This window comes from Aquarana catesbeiana, linkage group LG08, assembly GCF_042186555.1.
Source record: "Aquarana catesbeiana isolate 2022-GZ linkage group LG08, ASM4218655v1, whole genome shotgun sequence".
NCBI classification, from domain to species: domain Eukaryota; kingdom Metazoa; phylum Chordata; class Amphibia; order Anura; family Ranidae; genus Aquarana; species Aquarana catesbeiana.
The window spans coordinates 303,392,628-303,414,281 of NC_133331.1; the positions used below are offsets into that span (position 1 = coordinate 303,392,628).

Here is a 21,654-nt window from a genome sequence, read left to right on the forward strand (position 1 = left end):
GACAGTGCATGCATCAGTGACACTGTCCCCCTTGTCCACCTGTTGGAGCACATGCTGCATGGAATATAGGACAGGGCACTTGAGGCAGAACAGAGGCAGGAAGAGGAGGACTTCCTTAGCTCTCAAGGACCCCTTTATCCAGACAGTGTTCCTGCATGCCCGCCGATCACACAGGAAGAGGAGGAGGATTGTGTCAGTATGGAGGTGGAGCCTGGCACTCAGCATCAGCAGCAGTCTTTAAGGGATCATTTACAGTCCCAAGAAACACATGGACTTGTACGTGGCTGGGAGGAGGTGGCTGCGGATCATGTCGTCCTTAGTGACCCAGAGGACTCCGGACCAAATGCTTTAGCAAACCTATGCTGCATGGCCTCCCTGATCCTGCAAAGCCTGCGGAAGGATCCTCGTATTCCTGGTATCAAGGAGAAGGAACAATACTGGCTGGCAACCCCGCTTGATTCACGTTACAAGGGTAAGGTTGCGGACCTTATCTTGCCCTCGCAGAGGGAGAAACATCTTCGGGAGGCCTTGCAGAAAGGTCTGTGCAAGGCGTTCCCAGAGACTGGGAGGTTACAAACTCTGGACAACGTGTTGCTGAGGCTTCGGTCAGTCAAAGAAGGAGCAGTGGAGAAGGTGGCTGTCTGACCGATGCGTTCAGACAATTTTTTAGTCTGCAGCCCCAAGGTATGATCGGTTCCAGCAACCATCGCCAGCGTCTGTTTTACATGGTGCAGGAATACCTAGGGGCAAGATCTGACTTGGTCACCTTTCCCACCGAAAATCCTCTGGGTTACTGGGTCTTGAGGATGGATCACTGGCCAGAGCTTGCACAGTATGCAATTGAGCTACTGGCCTGTCCTGCATCCAGCGTTCTTTCGGAACGCACATTTAGTGCTGCTGGAGGCTTTGTAACCGATCACAGGGTGCGTCTGTCGATCGACTGACCTTCATAAAAATGAATCAGTCTTGGATCACCACCAGCTACCAAGCACCTGATGCTGATGTAACCGAATACATTTTTTTTAAATGTCAGATCCCTTCAAAGACTGCCTATGCTGATGATGAGTAATTATCCTCTTCCTCCTCAATGATAATGCTGATAGCTTGTAAGAACATTTTTGGTTCTGGGCGCCGCCACCAGTGCCTAATTCCCAATTTTTCAGCCCCTGTTTAACAGGGGCGTGTAATTACAATTTTTGATGCAATTCTTTGCAGCAGGGCTAGTTCCTGCGCTCCAAATAAAGTATCTGTGAGGGGTTCCAGTGTTGTGGCACCAGCACCAGTGCCTAAGGCCCAATTTTTCAGCCCCTGTTCAACAGGGACATGTAATTTGAATTCTTGATCTAATATTTCACAGCAGGGCCCGTTTCTGCGCCCATCAAGAGTATCTGTGAGGACTTACAGTGTTGTGGCACCAGCACCACCACCACCACCAAAGGCCCAATTTTTCTGCCCCTGTTCAACAATGGCATTGTCACGTACCTGGTGGGCCCAGAATGCAGGGAATGGCCTCTCGTGTGCCTCTGGCTCAAGAACCCCTGATAGAGGAAACAGGGACTCAAGAGCGCAGGGGGCCACAAGTGCCTGGCAAGTGGCAGATGTCTCTGAAGTTCAACTGGAACACCGGAACAACAGACTGTAAGAAGATGCACTGGAGAACTGTCTGGAACACTGGAACCACTGGCCGTAAGGAGAAGCACTGCAGCAGGCAGGAACTCTGGAACAGCAGGCAACAGGGAGGTGTTCTGTAGTTCAGCTGGAGCACTGGAACAGCAAACTGTAGGAGGGTGCACTGGAACTCTGGCAGGAACACTGGAACCACTGGCTGTGAGAGGTGCACTGTAGCAGGCGGGAACTCTGGAACAGCAGGCAGCAGGGAGGTGCTCTGTAGTTCAGCTGGAGCACAGGCAGAATCAGACAGATCAACACTGGCGGGCAAGCAGGTACCAAACGGAGGCAGAAGAATAGTCAAGGTACAGTCCGGGTTGGCAGCAGGCGGGCAACAGGTAACCGAAGGAGGAGGCAGGAGAGTAGTGAGACGAGCCGGGGTCAGGGACTGGCAGCAAACAAGAATAGTCAGGAACAGGCCGGATAACAGGAAGCAGGTATTCAGGTAGCTTAGGGTCACAGGGAACGCTGTAGACCGGACAGCAAGAAAGCGTGCTGACAGGCTCCTTTAAATAAGCCTAATGGCGCCAAACGCTGTCACACTGCATGTCTGCGCGCATCCACGTGCATTCGTGCACGCCCGTGTACCGAACGTACGTGCCCGTTCGTACCATCGTGCACCTGCATACACCCGTTCGTACGAGCGCGCACCCGCCCGCGTCTGTTCGCGCCAACGCGCCTCCAAACGCGTCCTCTGGCTCTAACAACAGTGGTTCTGTTAAACGATCTTCCGCCGACGGTCGTGCTAACAGGACGCCTTTCATGACAGGCATGTAATTACAATTCTTGATCTAATATTTCACAGCAGGGCCCTGTGAGGGCTTACAGTGTTGTGGCCACAACAACACCTAAGGCCCAAATTTCTGCTGAGTATATAGGGCAGGCCCCTACTTTCAAACATCCAACTTACAAACGACTCCTACTTGCAAACGGAAGGAGACAACAGGAAGTGAGATGAAATCTACCCCTAGGAAGGGAAATTCTCTCCTGTAAGAGTTAATATGGGAAAATCTTTTCTCCTTTCCACTGATGCTTTATCACCAATCCTTGTTTCACAAAAATTTCAAAAAACATTTGTCATTGGGACAAAAAGTGAGGTGAAATCTTCTGAAGAGGAGCAAAGACAGCAAAACAAATGTCACAGGGGAGATAACCCTTCCCTATGTTTTCCAAAAAGCTTAAAATAGATTTTTTGGCTGGAGCTACACGTTAAAAATGTACCAGTTCAAAATTACAAACAGATTCTACTTAACAACAAACCTACAGTCCCTGGCTTGTTTGCACCGCCTGTATACTGCTGTTCAGAGTATATAGTGCCTGGGGGCCCCACACCATTTCTTTTTTAATTTGGGTGCAGGGTTCCCCTTAATATCCATACAAGACCCAAAGGGCCAGGTAATGGACTTGGGGGTACCCAATGCCGTTTGTCTCACTGATTTTCATCCATATTGCCGCAACCCGACATTACATTAAAGCCGCAAGCAGTTTTAAATGACTTTTTTTCCTTTAAAAATAACATTTTGTGCAGGGACTGTTCTAAGCACGGGAAACACGCGCCACTTTACAGGCATACTATAGACACCCCCCAGGTATGATATTTAACCACTTCAGCCCCGGAAGGATTTACCCCCTTCCTGACCAGAGCACTTTTTACAATTTGGCACTGTGTCGCTTCAACTGCTAATTGCGCGGTCATGCAATGCTGTACCCAAACGAAATTTTCGTCCTTTTCTTCCCACAAATAGAGCTTTCTTTTGATGGTATTTGATCACCTCTGCCGTTTTTATTTTTTGCGCTATACACGGAAAAAGACCAAAAATTTTGAAAAAAATGATATTTTCTACTTTTTGTTCTAAAAAAAATCCAATAAACTCAATTTTAGTCATACATTTAGGCCAAAATGTATTCGGCCACATGTCTTTGGTAAAAAAAAATGTCAATAAGTGTATATTTATTGGTTGCGCAAAAGTTATAGCGCCTACAAACTAGAGTACATTTTCTGGAATTTACACAGCCTTTAATTTATGACTGCCTATGTCGTTTCTTGAGGTGCTAAAATGGCAGGGAACAGGGTACAAAACCCCCACAAATGACCCCATTTTGGAAAGTAGACACCCCAAGGAAATTGCTGAGAGGCATGTTGAGCCCATTGAATATTCATTTTTTTTGTCCCAAGTGATTGAATAATGACAAAAAAAATAAATAAATAAATCAATTACAAAAAGTTGTCACTAAATGATATATTGCTCACACAAAATACATTTAGCTGCTTCTCCTGAGTATGGGGATACCACATGTGTGGGACTTTTTAGGAGCCTAGCCGCGTACGGGGCCCCGAAAACCAATCACCGCCTTCAGGATTTCTAAGGGTGTAAATTTTTGATTTCACTCTTCACTGCCTATCAAAGTTTCAGAGGCCATGGAATGCCCAGGTGGCACAACCCCCCCCCCCCCCAAATGACCCCATTTTGGAAAGTAGACACCCCAAGCTATTTGCTGAGAGGCATGGTGAGTATTTTGCAGCTCTCATTTGTTTTTGAAAATGAAGAAAGACAAGAAAAAATGTTTTTTTTCTTTTTTCAATTTTCAAAACTTTGTGACAAAAAGTGAGGTCTGCAAAATACTCACTATACTGCTCAGCAAATAGCTTGGGTGTCTACTTTCCAAAATGGGGTCATTTGGGGGTTTTTTTTGCCACCTGGGCATTCCATGGCCTCCGAAACTGTGATAGGCAGTGAAGAGTGAAATCAAAAATTTACGCCCTTAGAAAGCCTGAAGGCAGTGCTTGGTTTTCGGGGTCCCGTACGCGGCTAGGCTCCCAAAAAGTCCCACACATGTGGCATCCCCATACTCAGGAGAAGCAACAGAATGTATTTTGGGGTGTAATTTCACATATTCCCATGTTTGAGCAATATATCATTTAGTGACAACTTTGTGCAAAAAAAAAATGTCTCTTTCCCGCAACTTGTGTCACAATATAAAATATTCCGACATGCCTCTCAGGAAATAGCTTGGGGTGTCTACTTTCCAAAATGGGGTCATTTGGGGGGGTTTGAACTGTCCTGGCATTTTATGCACAACATTTAGAAGCTTATGTCACACATCACCCACTCTTCTAACCACTTGAAGACAAAGCCCTTTCTGACACTTTTTGATTACATGAAAAAATTATTTTTTTTTGCAAGAAAATTACTTTGAACCCCCATACATTATATATTTTTTTAAAGCAAATGCCCTACAGATTAAAATGGTGGGTGTTTCATTTTTTTATTTCACACAGTATTTGCGCAGCGATTTTTCAAACGCATTTTTTGGGGAAAAAACACACTTTTTTAAATTTTAATGCACTAAAACACACTATATTGCCCAAATGTTTGATGGAATAAAAATAGATGATCTTAGGCCGAGTACATGGATACCAAACATGACATGCTTTAAAATTGCGCACAAACGTGCAGTGGCGACAAACTAAATACATTTTTAAAAGCCTTTAAAAGCCTTTACAGGTTACCCCTTTAGATTTACAGAGGAGGTCTACTGCTAAAATTACTGCCCTCGATCTGACCTTCGCGGTGATACCTCACATGCATGGTGCAATTGCTGTTTACATTTGATGCCAGACCGACGCGCTTGCGTTCGCCTTAGCGCGAGAGCAGGGGGGACAGGGGTGCTTTTTTTTTTTTTTTTTTTTTTTCTTTATTATTTTTTTGCTTTTATCTTATTTTTAAACTGTTCCTTTCATTTTTTTTTTTTTTAATCATTTTTATTGTTATCTCAAGGAATGTAAATATCCCCTATGATAGCAATAAGTAGTGACAGGTATTCTTTTTTGAAAAAATTGGGGTCGATTTCTCCTCTGCCCTCAAAGCATCTGACCACACCAGGATCGGTGTGATAAAATGCTTTCCCAATTTCCCAATGGCGCTGTTTACATCCGGCGAAATCTAAGTCATAAAATGCTTGTAGCTTCCGGTTTCTTAGGCCATAGAGATGTTTGGAGCCACTCTGGTCTCTGATCAGCTCTATGGTCAGCTGGCTGAATCACCGGCTGCATTCTCAGGTTCCCTGTTGAGACAGGAGAGCCAGAGAAAAACATGGAAGACGGTGGGGGGGGGCATTCCCTCCCACTGCTTGTAAAAGCAGTCTAGAGGCTAATTAGCCGCTAGGATTGCTTTTACATGAAAGCCGACTGCTGGCTGAAAAGAATGATACCAAGATGATACCTAAACCTGCAGGCATCATTCTGGTATAACCAATCAAAGTCGTGAATGGCGTACCTGAAAACAAAAAATGGTTAACAATAAAGCACAGTAAACGGTAAAGTATAAAAAATTGCATACCTGAAAAGCAAACATGATAAAACATAATAACAATAAAACATTGCAGAATAGAATACAGTAAAAAAGAGCAGAACAATAGAGAGAATAGAGAGAGAGAGAATAATAAAACAACTATTTTTTTTTATTTTATATTTTTGTTTGTGTTTTTTTTTTTTTTTTTACACCTTTTTTTGTAACTGTAACTTTTATAACTGTAACCAGTTCCAGGTTCGGGTCTCTCAAAATGCGATGGCATCTTGGGAGACTGTGAAAGTGTGCCTAGTCTGTACAATGCTGTACCCTACGCTAATACTCAACTAGTGAATGGTAGCGTTCAAAACATTCACCAATGCAAAGACCAGGATTGTCAGGACAGGAGGGACAATAATAGCGGGTGTTACGCCTATATCCGTGCTTCCTGCAGACACAACATCTTTTTTGGGGGGGTTCGCTGGGTAGGGGTACTCGGGAGGACGTAAAGAAAATGCCTCTCATGCAGCCGACTGCATTTGGTTGGGGATGTGAATGGGGGAAGTACGGGCGCTGCAGAAGTGGTGGGTTCCCAATTAGGATTGGCGAATGCAGCAGGAAGGGCATTATGGGCACGATGGGCCTGTGTTTGTCTTTTTGGTGGCAGCGGGACACTACTTGTGCTTGCCACCTCACCAGCTTGAACTGCACTTATGGGACTCACCACGTCACCAAGTGTTACTGCAGTGCTGGTTTGACTATGACCGGGGTGTACTAGGCCACTGGTGCTTGCCAGTTCACCAAAACGCTACTAAAAAAACTGTTAGCGGTCGCAGGGATCAGGCCTGACTTTGCGAACGCTGCAGTTATGCGTTTAGTGATCGATCGATACTGCACTTGGGTGGGCTGGGCCAGGCGGAGGGGCAAAACGCAGGGGCTAGCAGGTATTTGGGCTGATCCCACTAACACTGCGTTTTTGGGAACCCTAAACTGCTGGGGACACTAGTATAGATCTGATCGGATCAGATATTGATCTGTTCAGATACTATACCACTAAGGGAGGTTTACGGTGCGTGCGTGGGTGTTAGCGGTACTGGCACTAACCTGACGCTGCCTGGGGCAGGTGCTTGCCAGTTCATCAAAACGCTACCAAAAAAACTGTTAGTGATCGCAGGGATCAGGCCTGATTCTGCGAATGCTGCATTTATGCGTTTAGTGTTTTGTAAGTGACAGTGATTGATCGATACTGCACTTGGGTGGGCTGGGCCGGGCGGAGGGGCAAAACGCAGGTGCTAGCAGGTATCTGGGCTGATCCCACTAACACTGCGTTTTTGGGAACCCTAAACTGTTGGGGACGCTAGTATAGATCTGATCGGATCAGATATTGATCCGTACAGATACTATACCACTAAGGGAAGTGTATGCTGCGTGCGTGGGTGTTAGCGGTGCTGGCACTAATCTGACGCTGCCTGGGGCAACGCATATCACCGCCGGGCGATCAGGGGGCTAAACCTTTATTCGGTAATAAATGGCGGGTGCCCTGACACTATAAAAAATAAACGAACTAACCAGCGTCACCCGTATCGGTTATACGGTGATCAGTGGTGAAAGGGTTAACTAGGGGGCAATCAAGGGGTTAAACCATTTATTAGATAGTATATGGGGGTCCCTGCCGCTATAAAACGCTGACGGCGAACCTAAATATTTACCTCCCTAACTAGCGTCACCAGTGACACTAATACAGCGATCAGAAAAATGATCGCTTAGCGACACTGGTGACGGGGAGTGATCAATGGGTTAAAACTTTATTAGGTACAGTTTAAAGTGATCTGCTTTGCAAGACCTCTAAAGAACAGGAACGAACACTACTATAGTATCCTGGAACAAGGGACTTAAATTAACCCGCTGCAAAGAGGGCGAAAAGGGCAAGAGGAACTCAATAACTGCAATGTGTGGTAGTCCTGATTATCAATGCTCCACGTTCGACAGGGGAACAGTCGCCCCTTTAGCAAAGTTGGATCAGCACAAAAGAAAAACTCATCTATTGCTTTTAAGAAATGTGCCTCCAGTGGAAGGTAACCGCTGGATGATTTGTTATATGCTGACAGTTTGGGTTTATATGCTCACATCAGGTTGGGGAGATGTGCAGCTGGGAGGGATGGGAACAGTTAAAGGGATATGTTACATGTTTTACTTTGGGAATATAAGAATTGTTATGACCTTAAAGTGGCTGAATAGGCAATACACAGTCAACAACAAATATGCATTAGCACACTGGTACTATGGAAAAGGCAGACTGAGGGGGTATTATCAGTATGAGATCTTACAAGATGGCAAATACACTAATCACATCCAGAAACTAACATGGCCAGTGTAAAGTTTTTAACATGGAACGTCCGCGGAATGCGGAATAAGGTTAAGCGAACCGCAGCATTAACATTTCTAAAATCACAAAAAGCAGATATTATAGCGTTAACAGAAACGCATATCACAGGTCAGATGCAGGTAGCCTTAAAAAAAACATGGATAGGATGGCTATACCACAGTACGCATACCAATCAATCAAGGGGGGTATCGATATTAGTAGCCAAAAGAGTGCCCTTTGAACTAATCGCACTAGAATCAGATAGAGTGGGAAGATACATCTTCCTATACGCCACCATAGGAGGCAACTCCCTATTGATTCTGGCATGTTATATCCCCCCCCTTTTTCGATTGAGGTAGTATTGAAGGGATTGGCATTCATGGCACAAAACCCATCAGTTCCAGCTATTTGGTTGGGTGATTTTAACCAAACCATGAATCCAAATTTGGACAGACCAGACCTGGGAGGTGCGTCCAGGAATGTGCCGCACCAAACCAGACTCTGCAGACTTTTTACAGAATTTGCGTTAACAGACGTATGGAGATGGCAAAACCCGACCAAAAAAGCATACACATGTCACTCGGTAAGCTGCGACACGATGTCCAGGATTGATTTTATAATGGCCTCAAATGCACTGCTACCCAAAATTACAGGGTCGGGTATGGCTCCACGAGCTCTATCAGACCACTCACCTTGTTGGATAACAGCATCTCTATTAAAAGCAGTGCCCACCTCTGGGTGGAGGCTGAATCCATTCTGGTTATCGGTCCTGCCAGATCTCGAGAGCGTGGGGCAAGAACTACAGTATATGCTAAACAACTTAATAACCACAGATTCAGATACTGCAGCATGGGACAACTTCAAAAACCAAGCCAGTAGACTATTATCACTAAGAATAAACAGATTTAAAATTTCATCTAAACTGCTATTACAGATGACCACTGACAAACTACAGGAACTGGAACAGGTATACGCACAAGAACCCAATACAGATAATCTCCATAAAGTACAAATGCAATCCAGAGTAATAACCCAAATGCACATAGAGAAAGCTAAGCAACAGGTTTTTTTCAAAAAACAAAAAATTTTTGAACACGGGGAGCGAGCAGGTAAATTACTGGCATATTTAGCACATTTAAATGAAAAACCCCCAGTAGTGGTGACCCTAGCCACCCCACAGGGAGAAGAGGTGACAGACCCACACCAGGTAGCAGACATATTCCTAAACTTCTACAGGAATTTATATAAAACTCAGACAATATACTCCGCACAAGAAATTAAAAACCACCTACACAGAATTCAGTTCCCTAGACTCACATTAGAACAGGCCAAGCAACTAGACGCCCCCCATCAGCCAAGACGATATATCTGAAGCACTGTCCCAACTAGCTAAATCTAAGGCCCCCGGACTAGATGGCCTGCCACTAGAATTCTACACTGCATTCCCTGAAATACTAGTCCCGAAATTGCAAAAACTATACCAACAAATATTTGAACATAAATCACTCCCTCCATCAATGCAGGAAGCACAGATAATAGTTCTACCTAAACCAGGAAAAGACCTCAGATACCCCGAATCCTACCGCCCAATCTCACTACTTCAAGTGGATATTAAGATACTGGCCAAAATTCTAGCATCCCGCCTAAACAAAGTTATTCTTTCCTTAATACACCCAGACCAAACCGGCTTTATGCCTGGGAAAAATACGGCCATGAATATAAGAAGACTTTTTCTAAATATTCAAGCACAACACGACAATCGAGGTACCAGAGTAGTGGTGGCCCTAGACACAGCAAAGGCCTTTGACTCAGTGGAATGGCCTTTTCTATGGGAATGTCTACAGGAATATGGATTCGGTCCCAATTTTGTACAGTGGGTACAAATACTCTACCAGTCACCAAAAGCACGAGTTTTCGTCAATGGTTGTATGTCAGAGCAATTTCCCCTTGAGAGGGGCACACGCCAGGGGTGTCCCCTCTCTCCACTGCTATATGCCCTGGCTGCGGAACCATTGGCCATAGCTATAAGAGCTGACATGGACATAGTGGGTCTCAGAATAGGCGACTATATAGAGAAGATCGGACTTTACGCTGATGACACGATACTCTATTTAGCGGATCAGGGCCCATCACTTCAAGCAGCTCTAGACACAATAGACAAAATGGGGAAGTTCTCAGGCCTACGGATAAATTGGGAAAAATCACAGATACTCCCTATAGACCAATTTCCCCCAAACAATATACACCCAGAACTACCATTAGTCAGAGTAAACACTATCAAATATCTAGGGGTACTGGTTACAAGAGACTTACGCGAATATACAGCCAATAACATAGAGCCATTGTTTAACATGATAAAAACCAAAACGCAAGCATGGTCCAAACTACCTCTGGGAGTAATGGGGAGGATAAATATTATAAAAATGATCATCCTACCTAAGATCCTCTACATGGTATGGCATGCCCCACTATATATCCCCATAGGGATTTTCAAAAAAATGGAATCTATTTTGAACACCTTTGTCTGGGGACATCAAAGACATAAGGTAGCTTGGAATATCCTTAAAAACCCTACAGATATGGGGGGAACATCACTGCCAGATCTGCAGGAATACTACATAGCGGCACAACTGTCACATATGCACCACTACCATAACAATGAAAGACAAAGATACAGTACACTAGTAGCGAGTAGCCAAGACAGTCCCTTATCTACCCCTCTTCAAACTATACTACGAGGGGGTCAGGTTCATAGGAAAGGTCCACAATTTAATGACGGGTTACTTAAACATCACCAACGAATATGGGGACTGGCCCAGAAAAAACTTAAAATAGGGAATATCCACACGCACACTCCTTTATGGGCTAACGACCAGCTTGTGGAACTCAAAAAAATCCCAGACCCTATTATGTGGGCCAGATATGGAATTATATACCTGCACCAAGTAATGGTAAGCGCTAGGCCCAAAGCGTTTCAAACTCTTAAGGAAGAATACTCTATTCCGCAACAATTATTCTTTAAATACCTACAACTCCGACATGCCTTACGTTCTCAATTCAGAAACGAAAGTAGCATCTTAGAATATCCCCAAATCCTGGATATAATTATGGGAGCCGATTCGCAAAAATTGATATCCAACCTTTACTACTCTATAAGACTACCCAGAATTAGAGAAGTGATGCAAAAAGCCAAAACAAAATGGGAAAGAGATATAGGAGCCATTGGTGAATCAGACTGGGAGGAAATTCTAGAAAATGTTAAAGTAACATCTCCAAAACTGTCTGACAGGCTAACACAGATATACATCATCCACCAAGCATACCTCACACCTAACATAATAAGGAAATTTCAACCTACACGGCCCGTAGTATGTCCTCACTGCCAGGCAGAGAGGGGTAGCTTCTTTCACTTAATCTGGGAATGCACTATTATTCAAACATACTGGAGTCAAGTGATTAAGTTCTTACACGACCAAATGGGTTCCCCTGTGGTGCTGGATCCAAAACTGTGCATACTCGGTCTTCTTCCAGACGTGGATATTGATAAATACCAAGCCACATTTATATCTGAAGTCCTGTTTTTGGCCAGGAAAGTGATTGCTAAGACTTGGATGCAGAATGTAACCCCCACCATAACAAGCTGGAAGAGGGATGTTAATAATTCCCTCCCATACAAGCAGTTGATCTACAAACACAGGGGAAACAGTCACAAATACTCAAGGATATGGGACGGATGGTTGGGAGACGGGGAGACATGTGTATAGTAATGCGTGAAAACAAGAATATCAACACCTAATAACCAAAACGCACAACTATATAATAAACGTTCCAACTCAGTCTGTTAGAACTTTACAGAGCTATTAACAATAGATATATCTTTGCTATGCAATGCCAGCCTTGTAAGGCGCTAATGTATGTAATCGTACCACATGTGACAATATTGTATGTATCTATGCATAGATCTCAAATGTGCTGTATAAATTTATGCCTAATTTCAATAAAGACTATTTTCCCAAAAAAAACTTTATTAGGTGGGGTTAGGGGAGTACCCTAGACCTAAAGGGGGCTAACTGTAACTGCCCTAACACAGTAACTGTCACAAACTGACACCATGCAGCAATCAGGAAAAAAAAAAAACACTGCTTGGTGTCAGTGTGACAAGGGGGGGAGGGGTGATTGGGGGGGGGATCGGGGGGCGATCGGGGGGGGGATCAGGGGTAATCAGGGTGTTATGTGTGCCTGGCATGTTCTACTGTGTGTGTGTTCACTCACTGTGAAGTCTTCTCTCCTCGGCACCGGAACAGAAACTGCCGAGCCGAGGAGAGATGACATCACATCCTCTGCCTGTGTGTACTATACACAGGCAGGGGATGTTTCTCATTGGCTGGGAGCGATCGCGAGGGGGGGCCACAATCGGACGGCCTTCCCCTCGCCTCTCAACGCTCCCAGACAAATGCCGACCACCGCTGGCACTGGGGGGGGGGGGTCCGATTGGACCCCCCGCCCGCGGGAAGGCAATCACGTACCAGATACGTGATTTTGCCTGCCCGTGCCATTCTGCTCACGTATATAGGCGTGAGGCGGTCGGCAAGTGGTTAAAGGAATATTTCACTTTAAGCATCATTAAAATCACTGTTCCCGAAAAAACGGCTGTCTTTAAAAGTTTTTTTTTCATTGATACATGTCCCCTGGGGCAGGACCCGGGTCCCCAAACCCTCTTTAGGACAATACCATGCAAATTAGCCTTTAAAATGAGCACTTTTGATTTCGAAAGTTCGAGTCCCATAGACGTCAATGGGGTTCTAACGTTCGTGCGAATTTTCGGTCCGTTCGCTGGTTCTGGTGCGAACCGAACCGGGGGGTGTTCGGCTCATCCCTAATTATGGGTATACACAATTCATTTTTATTTTCATGTGGATCATCAAATGTTATTTGTTATAATGTAATTTTATTTCATTATACAGTATTTTACAAAAGTGAGTACACCCCTCACATATTTGTAAATATTTTCTTCTATCTTTTCATGTGACAAGACTAAAGAAATGACACTTGTCTACAATGTAAAGTAGTGAGTGTACAGCTTGTATAACAGTGTAAATTTGTTGTCCCCTAAAAATAACTCAACATACAGCCATTAATGGCTAAACCGGTGGCAACAAAAGTGAGTACACCCCTAAGTGAAAATGTCCAAATTGGGCCCAAAGTGTCAATATTTTGTGTGGCTACCATTATTTTCCAGCACGGCCTTAACCCTCTTAGGCATGGAGTTCACCAGAGCTTCACAGGTTGCCACTGGAGTCCTCTTCCACTCCTCCATGACGATATCACGGAGCTGATGGATGTTAGAGACCTTGCACTCCTCCACCTACCATTTGAGGATGCCCCATAGATGCTCAATAGGGTTTAGGTTTGGAGACATGCTTGGCCAGTCCATCACCTTTACCCTCAGCTTCTTTAGCAAGGCAGTGGTCGTCTTGGAGGTGTGTTTGGGGTCGTTATCATGTTGGAATACTGCCCTGCGGCCCAGTCTCTGAAGGGAGGAGATCATGCTCTGCTTCAGTATGTCACAGTACATGTTGGCATTCATGGTTCCCTCAATGAACTGTAGCTCCCCAGTGCCGGCAGCACTCATGCAGCCCCAGACCACGACACTCCCACCACCATGCTTGACTGTAGGCAAGACACACTGGTCTTTGTACTTCTCACCTGGTTGCCGCCACACACGCTTGACACCATCTGAACCAAATAGGTTTATCTTGGTCTCATCAGACTACAGGATATGGTTCCAGTAATCCATGTCCTTAGTCTGCTTCTCTTCAGCAAACTGTTTGCGGGCTTTCCTGTGCATCATCATTAGAAGAGGCTTCCATCTGGGATGACAGCCATGCAGACCAATTTGATGCAGTGTGCGGTGTATGGTCTGAGCACTGACAGGTGGCCCCCCCCACCACCACCACCCCTTCAACAAAAGTGAGTACACCCCTCACATTTTTGTAAATATTTTATTCTATCTTTTCATGTGACAACACTGAAAAAAATTACACTTTTGCTACAATGTTAAGTAGTGAGGAGTTTACAGAAAAAATGGGGAGAAGTAACAAGCCTAGGGACTTTTTAGGTGTCAAATCAGAAAAATTCATAGAAATTACAAATAGATAAAATTGAATATAATTTTATTACAACAATAAAAAATGATAAAAAAAGTATGCCTTGTTAATATTGTTTGTTGTATTCAAGACATATACACACACTACCACTCAACATGTTTTGCTTTAATAAGCTTCTTCAGGAGCATCAGGTGTGTTGTAATGTATACTATGGATAACAAAGAGAACAAGAAATACATTTCATGATATTTAAGACAGAATTTTAAATCCATTACATTATTGGCATGCAATTAGTATACATATTTTGTTTTTACAGATCAATATTTTTAGAATATACTATTAAGTTTATGTGCAAAGATGAAATAGAGATGAACCTACCAGATTAACTTAAACCTAGATTTAACAGGATATGGACAGCAGCTGTCCTAGAATAGTTTCTTGTACAAAAGGTTTTATTGAAAAAAAAAATATATACATCAACAAATAAGTACAAAACGGTGATGGATACATCATGAGTTAACAGGTATAAGACTGCCGGTATCCGGCGAGTGAAACTAATATTCAAGAATTTAAGCCTGGACTCGGGCGGTACAATGCCGAGGCCAGGCGACATACCAAGACATATTCTCATCCCGCGTATTCTAGCGTAGTGGTATGGTATCAGCAGATATTAATATAATTGCAAACATACAGGAATAACTAAGATTTCTAAACGAGATGTTGTTGCAATACATAACGTTTCATGAAGAAATAAGTTAAAAAGATTACGTAATAGTAAATATACTCTAACCCATAGTCTGCAGACCCTGGGACAGGTCCACCAAATATGCGCCATCGTGGCCTAGAATAGTTTCAAAAGATGCCTTTAATTGATTTATCTTATAGTGGCCACAGGAAGGAGATGAATATAATATATATTTCCTATATGGAAAGAAAGTATTGTATATAAAAAAAAAGGGAAGCATTCGAGATTTGTATTTCCTATTGGTAAACACATGCCACTCAGCTTTTTAAATAATAATATGTAGATAAATATTTACCTGGGTTAGGCTTTGTTAGGATTGGATCAATAAAGAACCCTGCTTGCCCACAATATTTTAGTGGAGAGAGACAGGTGGTAAACCCACCAGGATACGCTGGATGTCCCACTGAATATGAATTAACACATACAGAGGAATTTCTTAGCAGCTAAGATTTTAATACTGAATCCCGGTTTTCAAAAGGCATGAGTAGGTAAAATCTGAAAAATAATTAAACAAAAGGGGGCATGTAACCTAGTAAGTGGCCTATTCAAAAACCATGGTTTTAAAAGTGTGCTGTATAAATCGTAGTAGAGCTTACCTCTAATTGGAAATCACTTCGTATGGGACAAGAAGAGAGATGTATCCTCTCTCACTCTCACCGAGCATCTGGCAGAGAATGGCGGCTTCCGCCACATTCATATCTGTCTCCCGTTCCGGCGGCGTCTGACGTCACCGCCGGAGCCGGACGTCACTTTGGATGCTCGTGCGCATGCGCCTAATCCAAGAAAGGTGGACGTGCCATGACGCAGGTGCGTCATCGCACAATTTGGAATTGGCCTCCATTGGGTGTTTCAGTTTTGCAGATAATAAACAAGTAATAATGGCTAGGAATTTCACAATTATCGTTGCCTAACTGACTAATGAGCTTCCTATATTGTATGTACTATGACAATTACCAACGACTCTTTGTTGCATCATACTTGTCTTTTCAATAATAAAACAAAATGTTTAACCGTGAAAAAAAAAAATCACACCTTTAATGTAATAGAAAAAAAAAGTACAGATCAGGAACATGCTCAAAATATAAGCCAGGGTTAGGAAGCCAAAACAGATAATCAGACGAGCCGGTAATCAGGATGCCAGAGATCAGTGTAGTCGGAAGCCAAAGATCAGGAACCAGAAGGGACGTCAGCCGGGCAAAGTCTTTAACAGGAACTAAGCACAGACACTCAGGATATGTTAAATAAGGGCGAAGGCACGAAAAACATGAACAAGGCAGTTTAAATAGCCTGAAGGGGCTGGCTGTAGGCTGGACTGATGAGGCTGGTAATGGTAACCAGGTGAGCCACTGTGGAAACAATGAGTGGCTGGTAATTAACCGACAGCTGAGCAGCCTTGAGCACTGAGAAGAGAGCTTCTAGAAGCCCAGCCCTGACAAAGTGAAGGTCTGCCTGAGAAAGAATGGGTGGATGTACTGGCCCCTTTCCTGACTGCAGATCCTCAACTGGCGAATTGTGATTTGGCCTCACAGTCAGCATGGGATTATAAATTGCTAAAGGCAGAAATACTATCCAGCCTGGGAGTGACTGTTGCTTTGAGGGCGAGCCGAGTTCATGGCTGGTGCTTTGACAGAGCTAAGCCTGCCTGTGTGCAGCTGTATCATCTAATGCAGGGGGTCTCCAAACTTTTCAAACAAAGGGCTAGTTTTATTGTCCTACAGACTTTAGGGGGGCCGGATTGTGGCTGGCAGGAGCAGAAAATGTCCCAGGCCCTGCATCAGTGAGAATAAATATGGCCTTGGTGATCAATAGGAGGAGACGTACTGACCCCATTAGTAGGAGGAATGACCCCATTGTTGTCAGTGTGTCAGTGGGAGGAAATAGTCCCCCAAGGGCTGGAGAAAGGCTAGCAAAGGGCCACATTTGTCCCTCGGACCGCAGTTTGGAGACCCCTGATCTAATGCATCTGTTCCAGGAGGTCAATAAACAAGGAAAAGGGGCGCCTCTGAGTATATATCAATAATCATTTATTTACAACAAACAATATCCACTCACATGGAAGACTGTAGTACTGCGTTCCGGTGCGTCTCTGAGTAGAGCAGAAGCTGTAGGACCACAAGTCTCAGCAAGTCCGTGCAGTGCTGGTCTTACATCAGGTCCTGGCAAGGATAGATGATGATGACTGGACACGGCAGGGGCTCCCTCAGGTCTCCAGATGGCGCTTCCGGATATATAATGGGTTAAAAAAGCATAGACCAACGGTCTGTGGGTTCCAAGGAGGGGGTGAAGGGACGCCAAAGCCGATCGCCAGGCGCGCTGCAGTCCGAGGCTCGTATGTCTCCGTGAGAGAGATGGTAGCGGCCGTACAGGGAGCCAGAACGAGGCCTGGATAGCAAGCACAGCGCGGCGCCGGGTCGTGACGTCACGGCTATGCGACGCGTTTCCGAGTCTGCGCGCTATTGGTGACAGGAATAGCGGCACTCCTTTCTCAAGCATGAGGGGCGGATGTTATGGCAGTCAATTTATAGTCTCTGGGAGGGGGGGGGGGGGCGGGCTGAGGATGATAAGCAATGTCAGAATATACTGCAACTAAAAAGCACTACTAGATATATTAGACATGGGAGTGGAGCACAAGTTTAAAAGTGAATATATGAAATTATAAAATTATTACATAGAGTACCTATATGCATATATAAGACACACGTATGAACATGGATATACATGGATATACATAAAAATGAAAATAAAAATAATAATGTTGACCAGTACACATCCACGGGCAAAAATAAAACATGATGCATAAAATCCGGTATAAACCATGAATAAGAGCATATATACTTTAAAATATTAATGATAAAAATGACAGGCAAATATAAGATAAAAAATATATATATATGATAAAAAACACATATATATAAGATACACAAGATACGCAAGAGATTACAAAATTGGTGATTATACGAACATGAATATCAGCATATGATATTAGTACGGTCCACAAGGGAAATAAAGGGAAAAGGAGCAAGGGGTGGAGATGAAGGGGGGGGGGTTAGTGGGAACAGGGGGGGGGGTTAGGGGTAGGGAGGACGAGGCAGGTAAGGGGACGGGGGATGGAATATACTTACTCATAGACCCGCCACCCCCACAATAAAGATATGTTAGTGTGTATACAACCTGTGGTGAGAATGATAAGAATACAAGCAATGAGTATAAACATACTGTATATAAGCAAATATAAGCAATATATGACTATAATATGGTGGCAATCTCGATGCCCTCATTCAAGCCCCCAGGCGAGAGGACGTCGAGATTGTAAATCCAGAACGTTTCCCTTGCACAGAGCTTTTTGAAACGTTCGGCAGGAGTATATGACTTGGGGATTTGTTCTATTACCCATACAGTGAGACCCGTGGTAGATTTGTGGTGAAACCCAGCAAAATGTCGTGGGACACTATGCATGTCCTTACCACCCTCTATTAGTCTCCGGTGTTGACCGAAACGCTGCCTGAGGGGGCAGATAGTTCGACCGACATAGATCAGTCCACAAGGGCACATAAGGCCGTAGACTACAAAATCTGAAGAACAATTGTAGAATTGATCTATCTGGTATGTTTTACCTTTGGAAATGAATGACTTTTGTCCATGTTTGACAAAGGCACAAGTTTTACATAGGACTTTTTTGCATTGATACATGCCAACCAAAGGTATGAGAGTGGTGGCATGGTGATTGGTCGCAGTGGTTTTGAATTTGCTTGGGGCAATTTTGCTTTTCAAATTTGGTGCTTTCCGGTAAGTAATTCGTGGTACTGTAGGGAGGAGAGTTTTGAGAAGGGGGTCCTGTAGTAGAATCCCCCAATGTTTTTTCATGATGTTTTCCATTTTTTTATATTCAAAGTGAAAAGTCGTGATAAATCTGATGGAGTGATCTGTTGGGCAAGTATTTGTTTTGACTGGTTTACCTTTGGAATAGGATGCACATGCTTCATCAACTAGTTCTTTAGGATATTGTTTTTCAGCTAATTTGTTTTTTAATGAAATGCTGGAGGCTGCGTAATCACTATCAAGGGTACAGTTCTGTCTGAGACGGCAGAATTGTCCCTTTGGTATATTTTTCGTCCACTTGGGATAGTGGCAGCTGTGGAAATGTAAAAAAGAGTTACCGGCAGTAGGTTTAATGTAATTTTTAGCAATAATTCTGTCATCTATATGGCCCAATTCCAAATCAAGGTATGCTAGGTGGGTAGAATCGAAGGTATGGGTGAAGGCAAGTCCATAGGGATTGTGGTTACAGTGGTCCACAAATGATGTAATCTGGTCTGGGGATCCATCCCAGATCACGATTAGGTCATCTATATATCGCCCAAAGAAAATGATGTTAGCTAAGTGGGGGTTGTTTTGCCATATGTAGTTTTTCTCCCAGTATCCCATGGCCAAGTTGGCATAGGAGGGGGCGAAGTTGGCTCCCATGGCGGTCCCCTGTGCTTGCAGGAAGAACTCACCATTAAAATCAAAATAATTGTGGGTTAAACAAAAATTGGTAGCCTCCAGGATGAATGCGGCTTGTCTGGGGTTTAGAAGAGGGTCCTGGGCAAGAAAGAATTCCAGAGCTAATAACCCAAATGAGTGAGGGATGGAAGTGTAGAGTGAGGTAACATCCAATGAAAGCCACAGGTAAGTGGATTCCCACCTGTATGGTGCTAGGAGCTCTAGGAGATGTGAACCATCTCTGATATATGATGGTAATTCCTTGACTAATGGCTGTAAAAATTGATCAATGTATTGGCTGAATCCCGTGGTGACACTGTCCATCGCAGCCACGATGGGTCTACCCGGGGGAGTGGTGGTATTCTTGTGGATTTTGGGCAGATAGTAAAAATAGGGAACCTGGTAGAAGCTTTTTAGAAAAAAGGAAGCTTCCGTTTTATTGATCACTCCATTATTGAGGGCTGATTGGACCAAACTGCTCGCCTCCAGAGCAAAGTCACTGGTGGGGTCTTTGTTTAGTTTGATGTATGTGGTTTGGTCTGAAAGGAGTCTATGGGCCTCTTTGATGTAATCCGCTCTGTCTAGTACCACTATACTGCCTCCTTTATCCGCTGTTTTGATGATGATATTGGTATTGTGAATGAGGGAATCTAATGCTCGAGTCTCCCCCCCCCCCCTGTTCCCACTAATCACCCCCCCCCTTCATCTCCACCCCTTGCTCCTTTTCCCTTTATTTCCCTTGTGGACCGTACTAATATCATATGCTGATATTCATGTTCGTATAATCACCAATTTTGTAATCTCTTGCGTATCTTGTGTATCTTATATATATATGTGTTTTTTATCATATATATATATTTTTTATCTTATATTTGCCTGTCATTTTTATCATTATTATTTTAAAGTATATATGCTCTTATTCATGGTTTATACCGGATTTTATGCATCATGTTTTATTTTTGCCCGTGGATGTGTACTGGTCATCATTATTATTTTTATTTTCATTTTTATGTATATCCATGTATATCCATGTTCATACGTGTGTCTTATATATGCATATAGGTACTCTATGTAATAATTTTATAATTTCATATATTCACTTTTAAACTTGTGATCCACTCCCATGTCTAATATATCTAGTAGTGCTTTTTAGTTGCAGTATATTCTGACATTGCTTATCATCCTCAGCCCCGCCCCCTCCCCCTCCCAGAGACTATAAATTGACTGCCATAACATCCGCCCCTCATGCTTGAGAAAGGAGTGCCGCTATTCCTGTCACCAATAGCGCGCAGACTCGGAAACGCGTCGCATAGCCGTGACGTCACGACCCGGCGCCGCGCTGTGCTTGCTATCCAGGCCTCGTTCTGGCTCCCTGTACGGCCGCTACCATCTCTCTCACGGAGACATACGAGCCTCGGACTGCAGCGCGCCCGGCGATCGGCTTTGGCGTCCCCTCACCCCCTCCTTGGAACCCACAGACCGTTGGTCTATGCTTTTCTAACCCATTATATATCCGGAAGCGCCATCTGGAGACCTGAGGGAGCCCCTGCCGTGTCCAGTCATCATCATCTATCCTTGCCAGGACCTGATGTAAGACCAGCACTGCACGGACTTGCTGAGACTTGTGGTCCTACAGCTTCTGCTCTACTCAGAGACGCACCGGAACGCAGTACTACAGTCTTCCATGTGAGTGGATATTGTTTGTTGTAAATAAATGATTATTGATATATACTCAGAGGCGCCCCTTTTCCTTGTTTATTTTCTTCAGCCTATTGGACCTTGCTTCTGGTCTTTTTTTGGTGGCAGCCCTGACTGACTTCCTCCTGTATATATATCTATATACACCATCCCTGCCATTGGACTATTTAGGAACAGTTATGTGAGGTATACTTGCTTTGCGCCTTTTTTACTTGTTTTTTGTTCCAGGAGGTCAGGACTGTGCAGGCCAGTCAAGTTCCTCCACCTCAAACTCAATTATCCGTGTCTTTATGGACCTTG

At 43.9% G+C, this 21,654-nt stretch overlaps 1 protein-coding gene across 1 annotated transcript in view; it reads right to left on the reverse strand.

Annotated features, from left to right (window-relative positions):
* LOC141106877 (uncharacterized) overlaps nt 1-21,654 on the reverse strand; it is a 211,149-nt gene that overhangs the window by 123,529 nt on the left and 65,966 nt on the right. The window lies entirely within an intron of this gene.